Raw genomic sequence first — 21570 nt, 5'->3', positions numbered from 1 at the left:
AATCCCCTTAGGTTCCTTGGACAAACATCGGCTAATTCTTTTTTAAAAATACAACACAAATTATTCCATTACACAAATGATTGCTCTGGAGAATTAATGTTAAGAATGGAATGTTAAGAATGGAAATACTGGCTACATTTTGTTACACATCAAGAATCAGAATATAGGATACTTAGGATGAGTTCTCTTCTTCATACTGTGAAATCATTAGGAAGCTTCAATTTACTATGAAATTTCTAGATATTTGAAATGGCTATCTTTTTTCATAGTTGACACTCTAGGAAATGTTTGAATTAAATTACAAAGTAAAAATGATGGCAGCCATCCATTCAGTTAAAATGAAAATTATCTACATCAAGAATTTTCAGTTCATTCGATCCATAAATAATATCAAGCAGCTATTTTGTGCAATGCAATGTAGTCAGTGTCTTTGGGGGAATATAGAGATGAAATAATACACAGACCTGGCTTGAGGAGACTAGAAACTGAAGCTGGGAAGAAAGGCATTTATGTAGCTAAATGGGAACCGTAAGTGCAGGGAGTAGCAAGGGAGGAGAAAGGAAATGATAGGGAGAGGAAGAAAGCAAGAGAAAGTCACCTAGACCAGTGCTTTATCAACTTCAGTGTGTACACGAATCACCCAGAGATCTATTAAAATACAGATTCTGATTCAGTAGGTCTGGAGTGGGACCTGAAAATCAGCATTTCTAACAGCTGTCAGGTAATGCTAATGTTACTCATCCATGTACAGCACTTTGGGTAGCAAGAGTATGCTTTGAGTATATAAATTAACCTAGCTCAGAATTTCTCTATTTTGGCTAGATGATTCTTTCTTGTGGGACTGGTCATTCCATTGTAAGATATTTAGCAGCACCCCTGGCTTTTGCCCACTCAGTGCCAGTAATACACCACCCCCATGCCCCCATTGTGAAAATCAAAAATGTCTCCAAACATTGCCAAATGTTTTCCTAGGGGCAAAGTCAGTGGTGTAGATAGTGCTTTTACATAAAAAGTTATACTAGACAAATAGCAACCCTCTTAAAAATAACTCACTTATTTGTATTCGTTTTCTATTTCTGCTGTAACAAATTATCACAAAACTTTGTGACTCAGAATAATCCACATTTATTATCTTATAATTCTAGAGGTCAGAAATCTGATGTGAGTCCTTGCTAGGCAAAAATCAAAGTGTTAGCAGGGCTGTAATTCTTTCTTCGGGATCCAGGGAAGAATCAGTTTCCTTGACTTTTCCAGCTTCCAGAAGCTTCCACCGCTCATGGACCCTTCCTCTTTCTTCAAAGCCAATGATCCAGCATAAAACCTCCCTATCTCAAGGCCTTTAACTTAATCACATCTGAAAAGTATCTTTTTGTTCCAGGGATAAGGATGTGAGCATCTTTAGTGGTCCGTATTTCTCACTCCCACCGTGTTAAAATAAAAATTACAATTGTAAATGATTTCATACCTAGAATAATTTAAGATAAAGTTTCTCCCCCAAAATCCTAGAGAACAGGGATTTTCTTCTGTGCCGCAAGTACTTTCCTACCTGAGAACATTTCATAGCATTTCTAGTCACACATAAATTCATCTAAGGAAGAACCAAGTTTTTCTACTTTTAATGTTAGTTTCTGGCACCATTCCCAAGCTTTCTTGACCCTGTTGCTATCACTAGTATAAAATTACATTTTAAATGCCCAACAAATGAGGAAATATGATTCATTTCTGAATCTTTGGGTGTTTCCTGAAATTTAAGAATTCTATTTGTATTTTACAGAGTTATATTTACTACCTTAAAAATTTTCTTTTAGATTTATCTCAAAAGTGAAGGTAGTATTTGGCTACTTGAACCCTCATCCAAAACCTTCATCAGCACCTTCCCTGTGTTTTTTAGATTTTTGCTCATATGTGCCAAGGGCTAGGGCATCTTAAGTTACAGAATACTTAGTGACAAATTTAATTGAATCTAATTATCGTGCTGAAATGTTTAAAACAAATCTTTTCTTCAATCTGTTCCTATAAACTGCTCTTTAGAGTGAAAGCATGCATCTGCTCAAAGTGATTCTGAGATGGGGGCGGATGAGTAAATAAAGCCAGATGGCATTTACACTTACGGTTTCTTTCCCTTTTTGAGTTTGACCTATAAGATTTGACTAACTGTCTTTAAAAGCTCATTTTTCCCAGTCTGTGAAGTTAAGCTTGGTGAAGTTGACAAGAGCCGATTAGGAGGAAGGCAGAAGGAGAAGTCGTGGCCTAAAGATAGAGTATTTGTTGACTCACGTTCCCACTACGACAAGAGTAGCAAAACTGAAAAAGTGAGGCTTTAACTCTTCCTCCACGTTCCTAAAGATATAAGAGCTTCAGCTCATTGAAGCCCATAGAGGCAGCATGTATTAGTCTGTTCTCATGCTGCTAATAAAGACATACCTGAGACTGGGTAATTTATAAAGGAAACAGGTTTAATGGACTCATAGTTCCATATAGTTAGGGAGGCCTCACAACCATGGTGGAAGAGCAAGGTATGTCTTACATGCAGCAGGCAAGAGAGAGTGTGTGCAGGGGAATTGCCCTTTATAAAACCATCAGATCTTGTGAGACTTATTCACTATCATGAGAACAGCATGGGAAAGACCAGCCTCCGTGATTCAATTACCTCCCACCAGGTACCTCTCATGACATGTGGGAATTGTGGCAGCTACAATTCAAGATGAGATTTGGGTGGGGACACAGCCAAACCATATCACAGCATGATTACGAAGTAGGGGGAAGAGAGAGGGCAGGCAGACTGCATTTCAGTTTTGTTTACAGGGAACTGTGAAAGGTAGAAAAATAGAGAACTTTCTACTGAAACAAAGCCACTAACTAAATTCATTTTTTCTATAATGAGTAGTCTTAAGGGTCTTCTCCCACCCCACCTCTACCCAAAAATAGTCCCTGCACAAGAATTCTGGACTGGACAAGATGGTACAGATACTTTTTCCCTGTTCCTCCCAGCTAAGTATAAATATAAACCCTAGAAAAAAACACAAAAGGAAGCCAGAGAACTCCGAAAGGTGAAATGGTTAGAGACCCTACAACTAGAGGAATGTCATAGTGACAGTGTCTTACAACCCACAACCTCACAGAAGGTCACCCAAGCCCAGTGTTTCTAGAGCCTCAATCTAGTAGCCAGCCCAAATAGGCTCATTCCCACTCAGACCAAAGGGGAGTCCCAATGATACTACCAGGCTGGCCAGCGGTATTAGCCAGGGAAAATGGAGCAGGAGCCATGCTGATATTGTTTGGCTGTGTCCCCACCCAAATCTCATCTTGAATTGTAGTTCCCATAATCCCGCATTGTGAGGGACCTGGTGGGAGGTTATTGAATCATGGGGGTGGATACCCTCATGCTGTTCTTGTGATAGTAAGTTATCACGACATCTGATGGGTTTATAAGGGGCTTTTCCCACTTTGCTCAGCACTTCTCTCTCCTGCTGCCTTGTGAAGAAGGACGTGTTTGCTTTCCCTTCCACCATGATTGTTAAGTTTCCTGAGGCCTTCCCAGCCATGTGGAACTGGGAGTCAATTAAACCTCTTTCCTTTATAAATTACCCAGTCTCAGGTATGTCTTTATTAGCAGCGTGAGATTAATACACCTGCTGGCCATAAGAAGACAGGAAAGCACTCTCCTTACTCACCAAGCCTAAGACTCCCTTCCTTCAATGAGAAACAGCAGGTGGCTTGCAGCACTAGCAAAGGGGATCCTGCCACAAAAAAAGGCTCCACCTGGGAAGTGTTTTCCTTGGAGAGAGGGGCGGTCCTCAGCACTAGTGCCTGTCTCCAGGATATCTGTTTGTATTCCCTCTACCTCCATCAGAGGCATCATGAGTCTCTACCGAAGAGCTCCACCCCTTCAGGTAGCACCAGCAGACGCCAGGAGGGACCCTAGCAGCCCCAGATAAACCAAGAAGACCAAAATAGCACCACAAAGTCTCTGAAAATGTAATTGTCATTGGATGCACAGCCCACAAAATTAGGCCAGGATTTTCTTGCTAAACCTAAATGGGATGACTGCCTACTAAAACAAAAGATTTAAATCGGACTCTGAGTCTCCTAATAGCATAGCCAAATTCCAGGATAGAATGAAAAATTACCCAACAAACCAAAAATCAGGAAAATCACAACTTGACTGTGAAATGACAACTGACACTAACCCAGAGATGAAACAGAAGAAGAACTTATTGACAAAGATTTTAAAGCAGCCATCCTCAAAATGGTGTAATGAGTAATTGTAAATTATTTAGAAACAAATGAAAAAATAGAAAATCTCAGCCAAGAACTAGAAGTTATAGAAAAAAGAACCACGGTGCTCACAGTTCAGCAGCAATTACATTAACATTGGAACAGCATAGATAAGATTAGCATGGCCCCTGCACAAGGGTGACATGCAAAGTCGTGACGCATTCCATATTTTTTGAGAAATTAAAAAAAGAACCAAATGGAAATTATAAAACTAAAAAGTACAACAAATATAAACTTAGCGGGTTCAATAGTAAAATGAAGGTGACAAAGGACAGAATCAGTGAACCTGAGAACAGATCAACAGAATTACCAAATTTACTCACTATGAACAAGAAGAAAATAGACTAAAAACCGACAAATAACAGACCCTCAAGGACTTGTAGCACAATAACAAAATGTTCAATATTCACATCATCAAAGGTCCAGAATAGAGGGAGAAAAAGAGAGTGGGCTTGAAAAATTATTTTTAAAATAATGGCTTAAAATTTTCTAAATTTGGCAAAAAAATATAAATCTACAGATTCATAAGCTGTATAAATCTCAAACAGGATAAACCCAAAGAAATCCATACCAGGACATTTCATAATTAAAATTTTGATAAGTGAATTGCAAAAAAAAAAAAAAAGTCTTGAAAGCACTCAGAGAGCAACAACACATTACCTATTAGGGAACATCAACTCCAATAACAGCAAATTTCTTACCTGAAACCATATAGGTCAGAAGGAAAAGGTGCATTTTCCAAGTGCTGAAAACAATTGTCATCTTCAAATTCTATATCCAGGAAAACTATACTTCAAGAATGAAGGGAATATAGAAACAGATGAAAGAAACAAAAAGACTGTGTTGCTGGCAGACCTTTTAAAAATGGCTAAAATAAGTTTTTTGAACAGAAAGAAAATGATGGAAGATGGAATCATGGAGCATTAGGAAATAAAACAACAAAACAAGCTGAAATATGGCTACATACGATAGATGATCCTCCTCATGAGTTTCATAAGATATATTAGATGACTTAAACATTATAACGCCATCTGATACTCAAGACAATAATATTTAAAAGTGGGAAAGGTAAAAGCATTTAAATGGAAATAAGGCCCCCATGTGTCACTCAAAGTGGTAAAATGTTGATATCAGTAGACTGTGATAAGTCACACGTGTATTGTAATAAGAGAGCAACCAAAAGGAAAACTATTCAAAGAGGTATACTCAAAGACATAGTAAATAAATAGAGGTATAATCCCAAAAGTCCTCAATATCTATTTGGGATTCTGCATATCAAATGACTCAATATAAATAAAAGTATTAAGTTGTTCACGGCAAAGTCCTAGACTAGGAGCTACCTCATTCTGAGACAGAACTAGACTGGAGCATGTTTCTGACTCTTAACTAGGAATCAGGATCACCAGAAATTCCTGGACCTTAACTGCCACATCTTTGAAATAGGAGTGGCTGGAGAAGTAGGTCTGACGGACAACCTGGACCACACCCAGTGATAATTCTATACATTATTACAGGTTTTAATTCTTCTCATCCATCCCGTGTTATTCCTTATGATTCAGATGTCTTTCAAAGTGCTCTGAAAACTGTAAGAAAGTTCACAATCCAAAGAGGATATTGTATGACACACTCCAAGCTCTCACAAACCCCAGAGTAGAGAGGAGAGGAAGTGACAGAAGGAAGACACTTCAAATGTAGCATAAACCTACTGGAGCATGGACCATTTCCACTTAGAGGAATTATTCATTTCTTTCCCACCTCTGGTAGGGAACACCAATAAGCAAAGCAGGGTCAACTATTTACTGCTGTTCATTTGGCATCCTTTTAGATCAACTATAACAAATCCTTGGAACTAAAGGAACTATATGAAAATTGGCTGATGCCAATCATGGTCCACCAACTTAACATGCTCTCACTTCTTCCTCAGTTTACCATGCTATCCTATTCCAAGTCTGCATAGGTGGCAAGATAATTTGTCCTTGAGAAGTGCTAGGTCATATATGGATGGTTGGGTACACTGGACAATGAAATGCATTTAAAACAAAATATGCCTTTGCTTTTTTTTTTTTTTTTTTTGCAGGAGTCTCGCTCTATTACGCAGGCTGGAGTGCAGTGGCATGATCTTGGCTCACTGCAACCTCCGTCACCCAGGTTGAAGCGATTCTCCTGTCTCACCTTCCCCCAGCAGCTGGGATTACAGGCGTGTGCCACCACACTCAGCTAATTTTTTATTATTATTATTTTTAGTAGAGATGGGGTTTCACCATGTTGGCCAGGCTGGTCTCGAACTCCAGACCTCAAATAATCCGCCCACCTCAGCCTCCCAAAGTGCTGGGATTACAGGTGTGAGCCATGGTGCCCAGCCCGCTATGTTTTATAAATAAGTATAAACACCTTAATTGCACCATTTACCATAAAAGTTAAAGGGCTTGCATTTTCTTATCAGTAATATGTAAGGATTTAAAAGGCTCTATACATTTCCTCAGTCTCTTATGTTCTATGGAATTATTTTCCCTAGACAGATAGTGGTGAACATACCTGGGCTAGAACATGCCAGTGTGTGCACTTGCTGGCTGAGCGTCCTGGCTCAATACCCTGAGGTTCAGTTTCTTCATTTGTGAAAAGGATATGGTAATACCTAATTTATAGCAGTGCTATAAGAACCAAATGAATTTCTGTATTTCAAACACGTGACATGTAATAAGCTTTCTACAGCAGCTATTATAATCCAGGAGCATGCTCTTTGTCAGAAACTTTACCATAGGTAGCAATGGATTTGGAAACAAAGTAAAACATTTCAAGAAATCAGATTAGTAAAGGTTATGGCACAAAAATACGTCAAGTTCTATGGACAAGATAGATGTTACCTCTAAAGCCAAAATTCTCCCTGCTTATGTTTGGGACTTCTAAGATCCCTGGAACTCTAGAATCAACCTTCTGACTGCATTGCTGGTCCATTCTCTGTCTTCTATTATATGTAGGACAATGTTAACCCTTCCCAACTTGGTGTAATGTGTTTCATTAAAAAAAGGAAAAAATCCTACTTCTTAATTTGTATAATATAATGTTGACACTGGTGATGTTTTTAAAAAACTTCTTTCAAGCCATGTGTTCTTTGGGTGAAAACTTCTGATTAAAGACATATAATCATTAAGAGTATCATCTCCATAATTTTAGCCTGTGCTGGAAATGCAAGCTCATCTTTTCATTTTTTAGTACCAACCCAACACATGCCAAAACGGTCACCTCAAAATATTATCTAATAAAAGTACATATTCTGATCATTGTGTGGTAGAATATTTTTTCATATTAAAATATTTTTCTTGGGTTTGACTCTTACACTTAGGGAAATAAAATGCTTCACAACAATAATACTATTATGGCTCATAACCAGTTATCAAAATACTTTTAAAACAGCTGATTTTCTTCTAGAATGAAACTTTTAAAATTAAAATGCTTTTCCACATAAAATGCATATAGTCAGCAAATACAAAACATAACAAATATATCACATAAAGTAAATGAACTATATATTTACTTGTAAAACCAAAGTTTCTATGGAGTGACATTGGATATATATGCTTTGAAGGCCAACTTAAGGATGAAGGAAGTTTCTAAAAATTATGATATAAAAATCCTTTATTGATGCAAAAGGGATTCAGATTAACATTTTAATTCTGTAACTTAAAAAATCTAGAATTAAGAACAAAACAAATTCTATGAATGTACATTTTCTGGTATTACTACATGCAGCTAATTTCAAAAGTTGATATATATTTGAAAAATGTTAAAAATTACATTGATCATATTATCACTTTAACAAAAGGGAGAAAAGGATAATACTACCTCTGAGAAAGGACTAAATCTTATTTAAGAATTTGATGGCCTAATGTCACAAACAATAAATATTCCTTATAATATTCTGTCCGGCAAAAAATCAAGAGAGGAACAGAGAGAAACTAAGATGAACAGAAATGTATGGTGAACAACCCAGAATGACTCACTGGAGACTTGACAGGCCCTGAGCTACTGATGGTTCTAATATTCTTAGCTCTGTAAAAAGGCAAGGGGTAATCGTTCTTGGTCTTTAATGGAACAGACTCTGGTGAAAGAAAGGGAACAGAGAATAAACTATAAGAATAAAGACACACAATCACCTCAGCCAAAATAAACAGGTTACCTGTAAAGGGAGCATAATCAGACTGACCCCAGACGTTTCTGTAACAATGTTAAACATCAGGGTCCATCTATATGAGTTCACAGGAACTCATATAGATATATAAAGCAACATCTCATATATAAAGCAACATCTATATGAGTTCACAGGAACTGTTTTGATTCATTAATTCTATATTCTCTCTTGACATTCACATGTCTGGACAACAGGAAAATCTCAGATAAAGGATATGTGTTGTCTTTGCATGGGAGACTACAGGTTACTATTTTCTTTCTTTGATTCTTAATATTTCCCAATATATCTGTACTAATCATATGTTATCTTTATAGAAGAACATAATTTTTATTAATAATAATGCACAGATTAAAACAGAAAAAGCAGGAACTACAGAGAGCATAAGGATGGCTTACTATTCAAAGAACAGTAATTTGATTTACATCAGTTTAATTGTTCTAAAACTTTCACATCAAAAAAGAAAGACTTAACCTTTGACAAAATACACACACACACACACACACACACGCACACACACACAGCTTTTCTGATTTCAGGGAAAAGCTAAAACAGATTCATAAGAAAATTACACTACAGAAGATGGAGGCTAAGGCTCATATCCAACCCAAATAATTCTGCTTCTCATCAGTTGCTTCTTGTTTAATTGTTCTTTGGAAATAAATAATCAGTGTGTTTTTCTTTTCTTTTTTTTCCCTTATGCATATTTTAGGAACATTTTTCTATTTAAACTAGGAACTAAAGTATTATTAATTTTAAATATCAAAATGTTTATAAATAGTAAGCAATTTTAAAATATTTTCTTAAATTATTTTAAAATATTAAGACATTTGTTTAAATGTTTTTATAATTCATTAATGCTTAATAAACTATTAATAAATTAATATTAATTAATATATTATAATTAACTATATATTAATAAATTGATACTAATAAGTTATTGTCTAGATGTTATTTTATTAAAATTTAAATGTACTGAATTATAATTATTTTCATCATAAAGTATTAAAACAGAAAATTAATACTGAAATTAGTCTCTTATCACATATTATGTTCAAGAGAAATCCAAAGGGAAATATAAAGTAGAATAATCTTAAAGGAAAAATACATTTTAGTAACTGCATTGAATGGAACATTCTGGTCTTTCAGAGAGATTCATTAGTTAGTGAAGTTACCTAAGCACTGTGAGGAAGTACCTTTTCTTCTGTGGACCAGAAATTCCCTGACATGAATATGACTTCCTAGGAGGCCTTGAAAATGCAAAGGGCCAGCTCTTGGAGTTGCCCTTGCTGGAAAGAACTATATTGAAGGGAAAGGGCAGGTGTGACCAGCATCCTTTCAGAAGAACTGGTCTGGTCACATAGAGAAAAATGTTCAAGGAGTCTTATAGTTTCCATTTCAGAAGGGACACGAGAACTACCAATCAGATGCCAGGGAAGTATTGAAACCAACCCCATCGTTCCATAGACTGTTCTTTTGGATAAACATAGAAATTGACCTTTTTTGTCTTAAAGCTTGAAACTTATATTTATTTTATCTGAGTTCCTTTCTTGGGAAAGGACCTTCAGGCCTCTCAAAAAAGTATCAAAGAAGTGAAATTCACCAGATCACTGTACCAAATGCCATATCCCTCACGCATCATGATTGCTTCGCTGCTCCTCCCTAGTTCCTATTTCTTACACATTGTGACTATTTTTTTCCCTTCTATATAAACCCGTGATTTTAGTCAGTCAGGGAGATGGATTTGAGTCTGAGCTCCCATCTCCTCAGCTGCAGCACCCAAGAAAAGCCTTCTTCCTTAGCAATGCTTGGCATCTCAGTGATTGACTTTCTGTGCAGTGGGCAGCAGGACCTAGACCAAACCCCTGGTGTTTCAGTAACAGTATAAGTTACATGATCCTAGCACCTTCTTGTACAGGCGCAGTTCATTTCACTGTGCTCATTACATTTTTTAGAAATTGAAGGTTTGTGGCAGCCCTGTATCACACAAGGATAGTGGCACCTCTCCTCCAGCAGCATGTGCTCACTTGGTGTCTGTGTCACATCTTGGTAATCCTCACAATATTTCAAACTTTTCATTATTATATCTGTTATGGTGATCTGTGATCAGTGAACTTTTTGTTTTGCTTCATTTATTAAATAAAGTATTTATTTATTTATTTATTTAGAGACAGGGTCTGGCTCTGTTGCCCTGACTAGAGTACAGTAGTGTGATCTCGGCTCACTGTGACCTCTGTTTCCTGGGCTCAAAAGTGATCCTCCCACCTCAGCCTCCCGAGTAGCTGGGACTACAGGTGCCTGCCACCATGCTCGGCTAATTTTTTGCATTTTTTGGAGAGACAGGGTTTCATCATGTTGCCCAGGCTGGTCTCAAACTCCTGAGCTCAAGCTATCCACCTGCCTCGGCTTCCCAAAGTGCTGGGATTATAGGCATGAGCCACCACGTCTGGCCCAAATGTTATTTTTAGAGCAGGTTAGTTTCACAACATAACTGACCAATAAGTGCAGAGAGAAAATTCCACCTAAGACTTTCATAGCTGGAGAGGAAACGTGAATGTCTGGCTTCTAAGTTTCAAAGGGTAGGCTGACTCTCTTGTTAGGGGATAAAGTGGCTGGTGTGTCTTTAAGCAGAAGCCAGTGCTCCTTTACCATTCCAAAAATCCTACAGCCCTTAAGAATTATACTAGATCTACTCTGCCTGTAGTCTATAAATGGAACAACAAAGCTTGGATAACACATCTGTTTATATCATGGCTTACTGAATATTTTAAGCCCATTGTTGAGACCTGCTAAGAAACAAAGATTCCTTTCAAAATATTACTGCTCATTGACAATGTACCTAGTCACCTAAGAGCTCTGATGGACATGTACAGGGATATTAATGTTGTGTTCATGACTGCTAACCCAATATCCATTCTGCAGCCCATGGATCAAGGAGTAATTTTGACTTTTAAGTCTAATTTAATAAGTATATTTTGTAAAGCTAGAGCTGCCATAGATAGTGATTTCTCTGATGGATCTTGGCAAAGTTAGTTGAAAACTTTCTGGAAAGAATTCACCATTCTAGATGCCATTAAGAACATCCATGATTCATAGGAGGAGGCCAAAATATCAACATTAATAGGAGTTTATAAGAAGTTGATTCCAACCCTCATGGATGACTTTGAAGGGTTCAAGACTTCAGTGGAGGAAGTTGCTGCAGATTTGGGAGAAAGAGCAAGAGAAAGAGTTAGAAGTGGCACCTGAAGATGTAGCTAAATTGCTACAATCTCATGATAAAACTTTAATGGATGAAGAGATGCTTCTTATGGAGGAGCAAAGAAAGTGGTCTCCGGAGATAGAATATATTCCGGTTGTCAGTGTTGAAATGACAACAAAGGATTGAAAATATTCCATCAACTTAGTTGATAAAGCAGCATTAGGGTTTGAGAGGATTGACTCAGATTTTGAAAGAAGTTTTACTGTAGGTAAAATGCTAACAGTATCACATGCTACTGAAAAATCTTTTGTGAAAGGAAGAATCAATCAACGTGGCAAACTTCATTACTGTCTCATTTTAAGAAATTGCCACAGCCACCCCAATCTTCAGCAACCACCACTGTCATCAGCCAGCAACCATCAACATCAAGGCCAGACCTTCCACCAGCAAAAAGATCATGACCTGTGCAGGGCATGGTGGTGCACGCCTGTAATCCCAACACTTTGAGAGACCAAGGCAGGTGGATTGCTTGAGCCCAGGAGTTTGAGACAAGCCTGGGCAACATAGCGAGATGTCATTTCTACCCAAAATACAAAAGCCAGGCATGGTGGTTCACACCTGTGGCCCAGCTACTTGGGAGGCTGAGGTGGGAGGATTGCTTTAGCCTGGGAAGTAGAGGCTACAATGCACCAAGACTGTGCCACTGCACTCCAGCCTGGGTGACAGAGGAAGATCCTATCTAAAAAAATAGTGGAGGATTTGAAAAAAAAATTAAGAAGCAGACTTAAGATACTTTAATTTTTTTAATTTAAGAAAAAATATTTTCAAAAGATTATGACTTAAGGCTCAGATGACTGTTAGCATTTTTAAAGAAATAAGCTGTTTTTAAATTAAGGTATGCACATACTTTTTTAAGACATACTACTATTGCACATTTAATAGACTATATTACAAACATAACTATCATATGAACCAGGAAACCAAAAAAATTTGTGTGACTCACTTTATTGCAATATTTGCTCTATTGCAGTGGTCTGGAACCAAATCTGCAATATCTCCAAGGTATGCCTGTATCTTTCCCATATGCCTATTTCCCAATTGAGATCAGAATTAACACTTGTAATACAGAAAAGGGCTGGGTGATTGTTTTAACGGCCAGCCGGAAAGCAGAAAGGCTAGGGAGACAGTATCTCAGTCTAAAGAAAACCTAAAAGGCAGAAACCCTTGGGTGATAGGAAGTGAAGGTAGGTAGATAGAAGAATAAACGTCTGGGTTACTGAGGGCTGTGGGAGGGAGAAAGGAAAGCACAGTATCAACGCAGAAACAATGTGACTACATCACAGTTTTTAAATACTTAATAATAGAAAATGGAAAGAAAAACAACTTCTTTCTAAGCACATCCTACTTTTGACCACCCATGTGGCCAGATCTCTTTGCTGTGACCCTCTCCATCATCGAGGTGACTAGAAGTACTTCACATTACAGAATTGTGCAACTTGTGAGCTTGAACATTGCCAGGAATCTCCACCTCTCAAAGACAGTTCTGATTTCTTTACAAATGCAAATATTTGATCCCTGACCCAGAGATAGAATACAAAACTTTAAAACTCTTATCTTCTCATGACAGTTTTAAAAAAAGAATTAATAGGGGGCAAAGACCTTTTGGCTGACTACAGATTTTTCTCATTTTTTTCTTCTAAAAGCAAAGAGAGAAGAGGAAACACCAAATGAGCTTCTCCTTTCACAATAAAACCCGTTTTCAGACATTCGTCATTCTGGGAACATTGAGATTTTATTAATGGAGATAGTGTTTGGATATTCAGGCTTTCATCAACTATAGAAGCTGGCATGGTCTAAATTTGAACAAACTATTGAAATATAGCCATAAGTTTCTTGCTGGAGACAGCATCTCCATATTACAGTTTTTTTCATGACGCAAACAGTGTCCAAGGAGAAGGGCTAGAGATTCCATTCTAAATGCCACCAGGACACTCTGTTCTTCCTTCTTCACCCTCCAGATGAGAAGGGTTCCTTTCAGTTCAAAGGATGCTAATCTTGCCTCTCTTGGGACTGTCCCAAATAATAAACAGGCTGACCTTAGCTAAACAGAGCAACTGGTTAAACCTGGGAAGATCAGATTTTCAGCCTCAGAAAGCACTGTCATACGAACAAGGTTGGGAGGTTAACAGCATTAAGCCAGTTACTCTTTAGCACATCCTATGAAGTGGTGTCATGTGTGCTATTTGTGCTATTTCCCAGAGGAGGAACTTAAACTTGAAAGTAATTGACTTGTCAAGCTCCATTCAAACTGAAGTCTGTATTCAAATCCAGATCTTCCATTATATTCCCTGACCTAGAAAACCATCTGGGATATAATAGATACCATCTATCTAGGAATCTAGCTATGTATCTACGTAGATACCTCTTGTTTATATAACTGAGGCATTGAGCTGTCTGACTCCAAAAGTGTTTTTCTGCCAGACCATGCTGCATAGAAAGTACAGACTTTTAGAGCATCTGTTAGATTAAGTACAGGTTTCCAACAGGTAGTACTTACCACTACTACAAGTCAGCCAAATCAGAAAGGTTCATTATCCTAAAAGAAATTAAAATCAGTGCCAACCTGTCATAATATACATACACACAATTTGTTTCTAAAAGTCTCTAAATGAAAGTTTTGCAAAAGTATTGATGAAAGGTATTTATATATATATGTATATGTACACACATATGTATCAAGTTCATTTTAATAAGTATATATATATATCCATTTTTAGCTTTAGATATTACAAAACTATGTAATAATCAGAGTAGACCAGCAGATAAGCCTAATTAAGTATGCCCACAAACAAAAAGCACATTCTGAATGGAACAAACCAAGTGAAGTGGAGTTATGGAAAATAAGACTAAAGGACAGGCTGCAATGTGATTTTGGAAGGACGAGAACATTAGGGTAAGAGATTTCTGCTTTCCTTCTTAGGCAGTGGGGATCCATTTAAATTGTTGAGTAGGAAGATCAAAGTGGCTATTTTGTAGAATGTAGATGAAAGGTTACATGCTCAAAGAGGAGAGAACATCTAAGAAGTTCAATGGGTGCCTGCTATATTTTTCCACAAGAAAGCTGGCTATTACCAGACTGTATGAACAAGACACGTCCAAGCTTGACAAGCATCACTGACTTACTTTTGGCAGGCGATTTGGGACAAAAAGAAGTTCCCTCATTGCTTTTTCCCTTTGGTTCCTGTCCTCAAAGGATGACAGCATTTCAAAAGGCAACTCTTCCCAGGAGAAAGCAAGCTCCACACCCAAGAACTTACAAACTCCTTTGCCTGATTCTAATCCTGTTTCCCTTTGTCTTATGTAGCTGTCTCCCTAACTTTTAAACCATTTTATCACTGTGTACACAAATGTCTTTGTGTTAATCTGTTTTCATACTGCTAATAAAGACATACCTGAGACTGGATAATTTATAAAGAAAAAGAGGTTTAATGAACTCACAGTTCCACATGGCTGGGGAGGCCTCACAATCATGGTGGAAGGCAAAAGGTACATCTTACATGGCGGCAAGCAAGAGGGAGAATGAGAGCCAAGCGAAAGGGGTTTCCCCCTGTAAAACCATCAGGTCTCATGAGACTTATTCACTACCACCAGAACAGCACGGGAAAGACCCACCCCCATGATTCAATTAACTCCCACCAGGTCCCTCCCACAACACATGGGAATTATAGGAGCTACAATTCAAGAAGAGATTTGGGTGGGGACCCAGCCAAACTATATCAGTCTTTAATAAATGTGTTTCCACAAAATCTCTAGAACAATTCTGGTTGTGAGGATAATTCTTGGTTTCCTTCTTTCCCAGACTGAGAGTCTTATCAAGGAAGGCAGAATGCTGATACTGACATGGAAGATGCCTAGTACAGTATGCAGAGACAGGCCTCTTTTTATCTCTTTTCACTTCCTTTCTTCATTAAAGACTCAAGGGGGGAAAAAAAGCTTATTTTGCTTGCTGAGATGATATTTCTGTGTTTTACTTTTCCTGCTTCAAAATTAATGTTTTAGCTCTCGAGCTAAGACAACTGCTAATCTCATACTCAAAAATGAAACCTAACCTTAGTTCTAGCCACTTGGCTTGAAAGAAACTTGAATAAAACAGATTTCACAAGTTAAAAAAAAAAAGAATGTAATGATCAGAATGATAGTGAGGGCCCCTTTGTGCAAGCTGCATGCACTTGCAGTCTAGGATGTCTCTCATTTAAGATGCAGACATTGTCCTTAAGGATAATTTTGATGGTTTTTAAACTCCCTGTATAATTGTACTCTCTAAAGTGTGCTTATGATTCATAGTTTTTCTTTATCTTCTTTCATTTTAAAAACAGTAATATTTATTGCTATTTTATGATGATGAGAATAAGAAGTACATATTGTAGAATATTTGAAAATGAATATACAACAGGTCGGGCATGGTGGCTCATGCCTGTAATCCCAGCACTTTGGGAAGCTGAGGCAGGCAGATCACTGGAGGTAAAGAGTTGGAGACCAGCCTGACCAACATAGTGAAACCCCATCTCTACTAAAAATACAAAACTTAGCCAGGGGTGGTGGCATGTGCCTGTAATCCCAGCTACTTGGAAGGCTGATGCAGAAGCAGAAGAAGAATCACTTGAACCTGGGAGGTGGAGGTTGTAGTGAGCAGAGATCATGCCATTGCACTCCAGCCTGGGTGACAGAGTGAGACTCTGTCTCTCAAAAAAGAGAATATACAACAAAAAAGTATCTGTAATTCCATCTCTAGAATTTAATCTGTGAACATATTATTCAAAATGTGTACATGTATATATACACACATACATATGTCCACATGTGTATGTACACATATAACCACAATCATATATTTGTACATACTCATTTTTCTTAGAATAAATTTCTGGAATTATGAAGATGTAAATGGATATGAATGGTTTAAATTCCTTAGATGTAGATTTTAGCTATTTTTCCATACGTTATCATCAAAAACGAAACATTGACTACCCTGAGAAAGAAGAAAAATTGAACGAGTGTGCCTTCTTTTCCTCTCTTGCTTACTTCTGAGTGTCTTACTTCTCACTTCTGTCAATATAAGTTATCAAATTATCAATATGAAAATCATGGTAATAACATGAATGACTAAAATCAAACAAACAGGTAAGTATACAGTGATATAACCTTATGGTAAAATGTTAGATGTTAAATTTAAAGGATAAGGGAACCTTGAGTATGATATCAATTATATAACACTACTATAATACATTTAAATGCATGTATACACACATGTAGCATGCAATAGCCAGTATCTACTGAGGTCTGTCATATAATTGGCACTGTACTAATAACCTCATTGAATATACTTCTCATGTAGTCCCTGGCAATAACCTTATGAGATGGGACTGCCTGTATTTTACAAATGAGGAAATTGAGGTTCAAAGAGGTCAAGAAACTTCTCTGGGCAATACAGCTAGGAATGACGGAGCTGGGATCTTACTCTAAATCTGGATGCCTCCAGAGGCCTTTGTTCTTAGCCACTATGCTATATTGGCACAAGAAAAAAAATACACTGGATGGAAGTATGTCAAAATGGTGGTGGTCAAGTTCAGAATCACTTTTGTATCCTTACTTAAATGATTGTGTATACTATAAAACATTGACATAGAATACGATTTACTTTTATAACCAGAAATAAATTAATGAATAATAAGTATTGCATGCAGGCTTTGTGACTCAGACCCAGGTGGCCTGGATCACTCAGACCCTCTGTAGGAAGACCATTATTATTATTATGCAGAAACCCTTGGGTTGGCCATAATTTTTTTCCTCTTCTGTCTTGTAGCTGAGGTGGAACAGCCTCCTAATGAGGCAGATGTCTTTTTTAAGTCCTCCAGTTTTCTCTAGAGAATGCTAATTACTCCCAAACCACCCCCTAAAAAAACTCCACTCACTTTAACTAGAAATTATAAAAAAGGTATATCCAGATGTTAGCAATAAAGATAATATTTTTTAAACTTGGAAAAAATAACTGTAACAATATGCATGGAAAACTATATAATTCATTCTTTTGGATAGGCCAAAATAAAGTCTTTTTTTTTTTTAAGGTTGTTGAGGGCAGATTAACTAGTGCTAAGTGTGTATATTGTCAATATTGTAATAACTTTGTAGTTGGAAGATAAAATAACTTCTTTTCAAATATAAGCTAAGGTATGAAAAAAACTTTAAAATGTTCTTGGCCGGGTACAGCGGCTCACGGCTGTAATCCCAGCACTTTGGGAAGCCAAGGCGGGTGGATCACCTGAGGTCAGGAGTTCAAGACCAGCCTGGCTAACAAAATGCAACCTCGTCTCTACTAAAAATACAAAAAAAAAAAAAAAAAAAATTAGCCAGGCATGGTGGTACATGCCTGTAATCCCAGCTACTTGGGAGGCTGGGGAAGGAGCATCACTTGAACCTGGGAGGTGGAGGCTGCAGTGAGCCGAGATTGTGCCACTGCACTCTAGCCTAGATGACAAGAGCGAAATTCCATCTCAAAAATAATAATAATAATAAAGTTCTTAAGCTTTTCAGGGGCAGGGCAATACGTTTTTAATAAGACAAAGAAACACTATGCTAAACCTGATTCTTGAGGGAGCCAACTAATATATTAGAAAGCCACATGACTGGGCTATATCTTTAAGCCCCACAGAATTGCTTTCATTGAACTGCACTTTGGTTACAGACCACCAACCTTCACTGAGAAATGATATGGCATGACTTTATGGGACATGGTACTGAATGTGCCATAAAGAATGTAGAGCTCTCCAGAACATCACATCATAGCTGATGCATCCATCACAGAGCAATACCCAAATGAGAAATGTCTCTTTGGACTCAGTACTTAGAAGGGTTATTTCTCCTGATTTTACTTTATGGCCACCAAATCATGAACCTTATTGTGTTTTACATCTTCATTAACTGCTAGAAAGTATGTCTTTACCTGACTCCATGTCAGTTTCTTAGATTTCTTTTTCCCTTTCCCTCCTTTTTCTTGCTTATTTTAAACTCAACTTTGTCCTCTGAACTGAATGCATCTTTTTAAGCTGTCTTAAATACTTTGTTTTGAGACTGGGTCTCGCTCTGCCACCCAGGCTGTAGTACAGTGGCACGATCACGGCTCACTGTAGCCTCCACCTACAGGCCTCATGCTATCCTTCCAACTCAGCCTTCCAAGTAGCTGGGACAAGAGGCATGCACCACCATGCCCAACTAACTTTTGTTTTTTGTTTGTTTGTTTGTTTGTCTGTAGAGATGGGGTTTTTCCATGTCATCAGCCTGGTCTCGAACTCCTAAGCTCAAGCAATCCATCCACTTTGGCCTCCCAAAGTGCTAGAATTATAGGTGTGAGCCACTGCACCAGCCAAATCCTTTTTTAAATAAAAGATTAAGTATAAATAAACAGGCACATACTCTGTACACTTCTGTAAGACTGTTTATGTAAGACTGCTATTGGACATAAGAACCACCCAACATGAATGAAACCAGCATGTTTCCTATACCAAAAAGAAAATAAATTTTCATTTATATTTTAACAGTGAGATTGAAACAATCTAAGGTCTCTCATCCACAGGCCATTCTGCAGACACTCAGGTTACAACCTGAACCCAACAGAGCAGCTGGCTTATGTACAGGCTCATGATTACATCATGATTATGTGTTTCCACGCCACCGTGTTCAGGAAGTAAGCGGTCTGGGTATAAGATTTCTAGCCATCCTTGAGGTGAGTGGACAGAAGGAACTGTCAGGTTAGAGATGCAGCATTTCAAAAACAAACAGAAGGGATGAAGGAAGGGGAAGTGAAGGAACAGGTAAAGAGATATGAGACTCAGAAAAGAGTAATGTCTCTGTAGCCAAAATTAAAGAAAACTTCAAAAAGAAAGTACTAGATGATACATTCTTTAACAGATGACTAATATTCCTGGCACAAACTTTTTAAAAACTAAGTATACATTTAAATACATAACATTCCATCCTTTAGCCTTCAACCTAACAACATCAATTCCTTTAAAACAGCATTTTTGAAAAGCTGGGTTTTTTTTTTCCCATCTGTACTCAAAATGGTACATCTATGGTGGACACACCCTAAGATGTTCCAAAATGAGTCACACTCTTGTGTAGTCCCCCCTCCCCTGGTGTGTGAGCAGAACCTGTAACTTGCTTCTAGCCATAGAATACAGTTATAGGATGCCACTCCCTTGATTAGGTTCTGTCAAATAGCAAAAGTGAAGGGGTTTTGCATATGTAATTAAATTGACAATAAATTGCTCAAAAGGGAGATTACCCTGGGTCAGTTGGACTGACTTAAGTGAGCTCTCACAGAGGCCAGAGACTGGAAGAAGTACAGATTTCTCTCTCTCTCCCTCTATCTCTCCCTCCCTCTCTCCCTCTGCCCACCCCCTGCCTCCGCCCATTGGTGGCCTTGAAGATGCAAGTTTCCATGAATTCTACAGACACAAGGAAATGAATTCTACCAGCAACCTAAGGAACTTGAAGCAGATCCTTCCCTAGTCGAGCCTCCACATGAGAATGCAACCCAACTGGTACGCAGACTTCAGCTTGTGAGACCCCAAGCACAGAACCCAGCTAAGCATGCCTGGACTTTTAACCTACAGAGACTGAGAGATAATTCATGGGTGTGTTTTAAACCACTAAGTTTGTGACAACTTGCGATGTAGCATAGAAAATGAATACAACACCTAAAGACAGAGACAATTTGCATGGGAATTGCCTTTTAATCCACTAAACAGAAAAAAATGTAACAGAAACTTCAGACTCCTCTCTTAACTTCTCACATCACTTAGCCAAGTTCTCCCACATTAGATGTTCCAGATACTTAAACTAAAGCAGCTGTCACCATATCCAAAATGCTTCGCTGGAGAACCATCACATGACACCACTGTGGGAGTTTCAATGCTTGCTTGCCCAAGGAAATCTGCCTCCAACCAGGAAATGTTTAACCCAGACAGCCTGTAACTTCCACAATTTTCTAATCAGCCACCACAGAGTCCTCTTTAGATTGTCATAGTGACTCAGCACACACATATCAATGCCTTCAACCCCAAAGCTGCACATCTATGTACTTAGTTGTTCTCCCTTCACCTACTTGGGCATGATAATCACCAAATGAGCACAGAATCAGCAAACTTTGTATAGACCACAAAGGAGGAGGCAACGTTTCATTTCCATTTTAGCACTGAGATCAAAACACAGCCAAAGGCCAGGCTATTCAGCTGAGACTTGATTCCATAATAGCATGTTCTCTCTGCCCTGCACAAAATTATACCCTGATTATGTATTTCCATGCCACTGTGCCCAGAAGGTGGTTAGGCAGCAACAGCTCTAGCATGGGTGGAAGGTTTAGGCATCTGAATATTTGGAAAAGTAGAGAATGGGGGGAAGGGAAAGTTTGTCTCTTTTTCTGAAGCATTTTTCTGTCAACTGGAAATCAAACTTACCAATGCTTACCTTATACTTTTCTGAGTGATGAATACAATGCTTTGGATGCATAGTTCAAGTAAGGTCGATAAGCAATTTATCTTTTGAAATTATTTCTAATGAGAGAGCATTGGCAATTTTTTTCAACTGTTGTGATTTTTATGCACTAATTAAAATCATTATAATACTTATATATACTAGACACAGCAGAAATAGCAAATTTTCATTGTTTAAAAACACATCAGAGAATAACAATCTTCTTTTCCTTTTTTTCTTCCCTTCCTCTTTTGTTTTTACCTTTTGAAATACTAAAGGCAACAAAATACCAAGTAATGAGCATCAGCACTGAAACTACAAGTCCTAGGTTAGGGTATGGGGTCTAGCAAATACTTAATTTCCTTCAGTAATTCAC

General features: G+C 37.8%; 1 protein-coding gene and 1 non-coding gene across 13 annotated transcripts in view; one reads left to right on the top strand and one right to left on the bottom strand.

Moving 5' to 3' along the window:
• The window catches only part of LPAR1 (lysophosphatidic acid receptor 1), a 165840-nt gene that overhangs the window by 25628 nt on the left and 118642 nt on the right, over positions 1-21570 (bottom strand). The gene's annotated exons all lie outside the window — the stretch shown is intronic.
• Positions 4343-4451, top strand: LOC112204527 (U6 spliceosomal RNA). Its single transcript, XR_002938159.1, has one exon. It is a non-coding gene; the product is annotated as a U6 spliceosomal RNA (small nuclear RNA).

Source organism: Pan troglodytes, chromosome 11, assembly GCF_028858775.2.
Source record: "Pan troglodytes isolate AG18354 chromosome 11, NHGRI_mPanTro3-v2.0_pri, whole genome shotgun sequence".
NCBI classification, from domain to species: Eukaryota; Metazoa; Chordata; class Mammalia; order Primates; family Hominidae; genus Pan; species Pan troglodytes.
The sequence above is the reverse complement of the archived record's forward strand: the minus strand, read 5'-3'. Positions and strand labels throughout refer to the sequence as shown.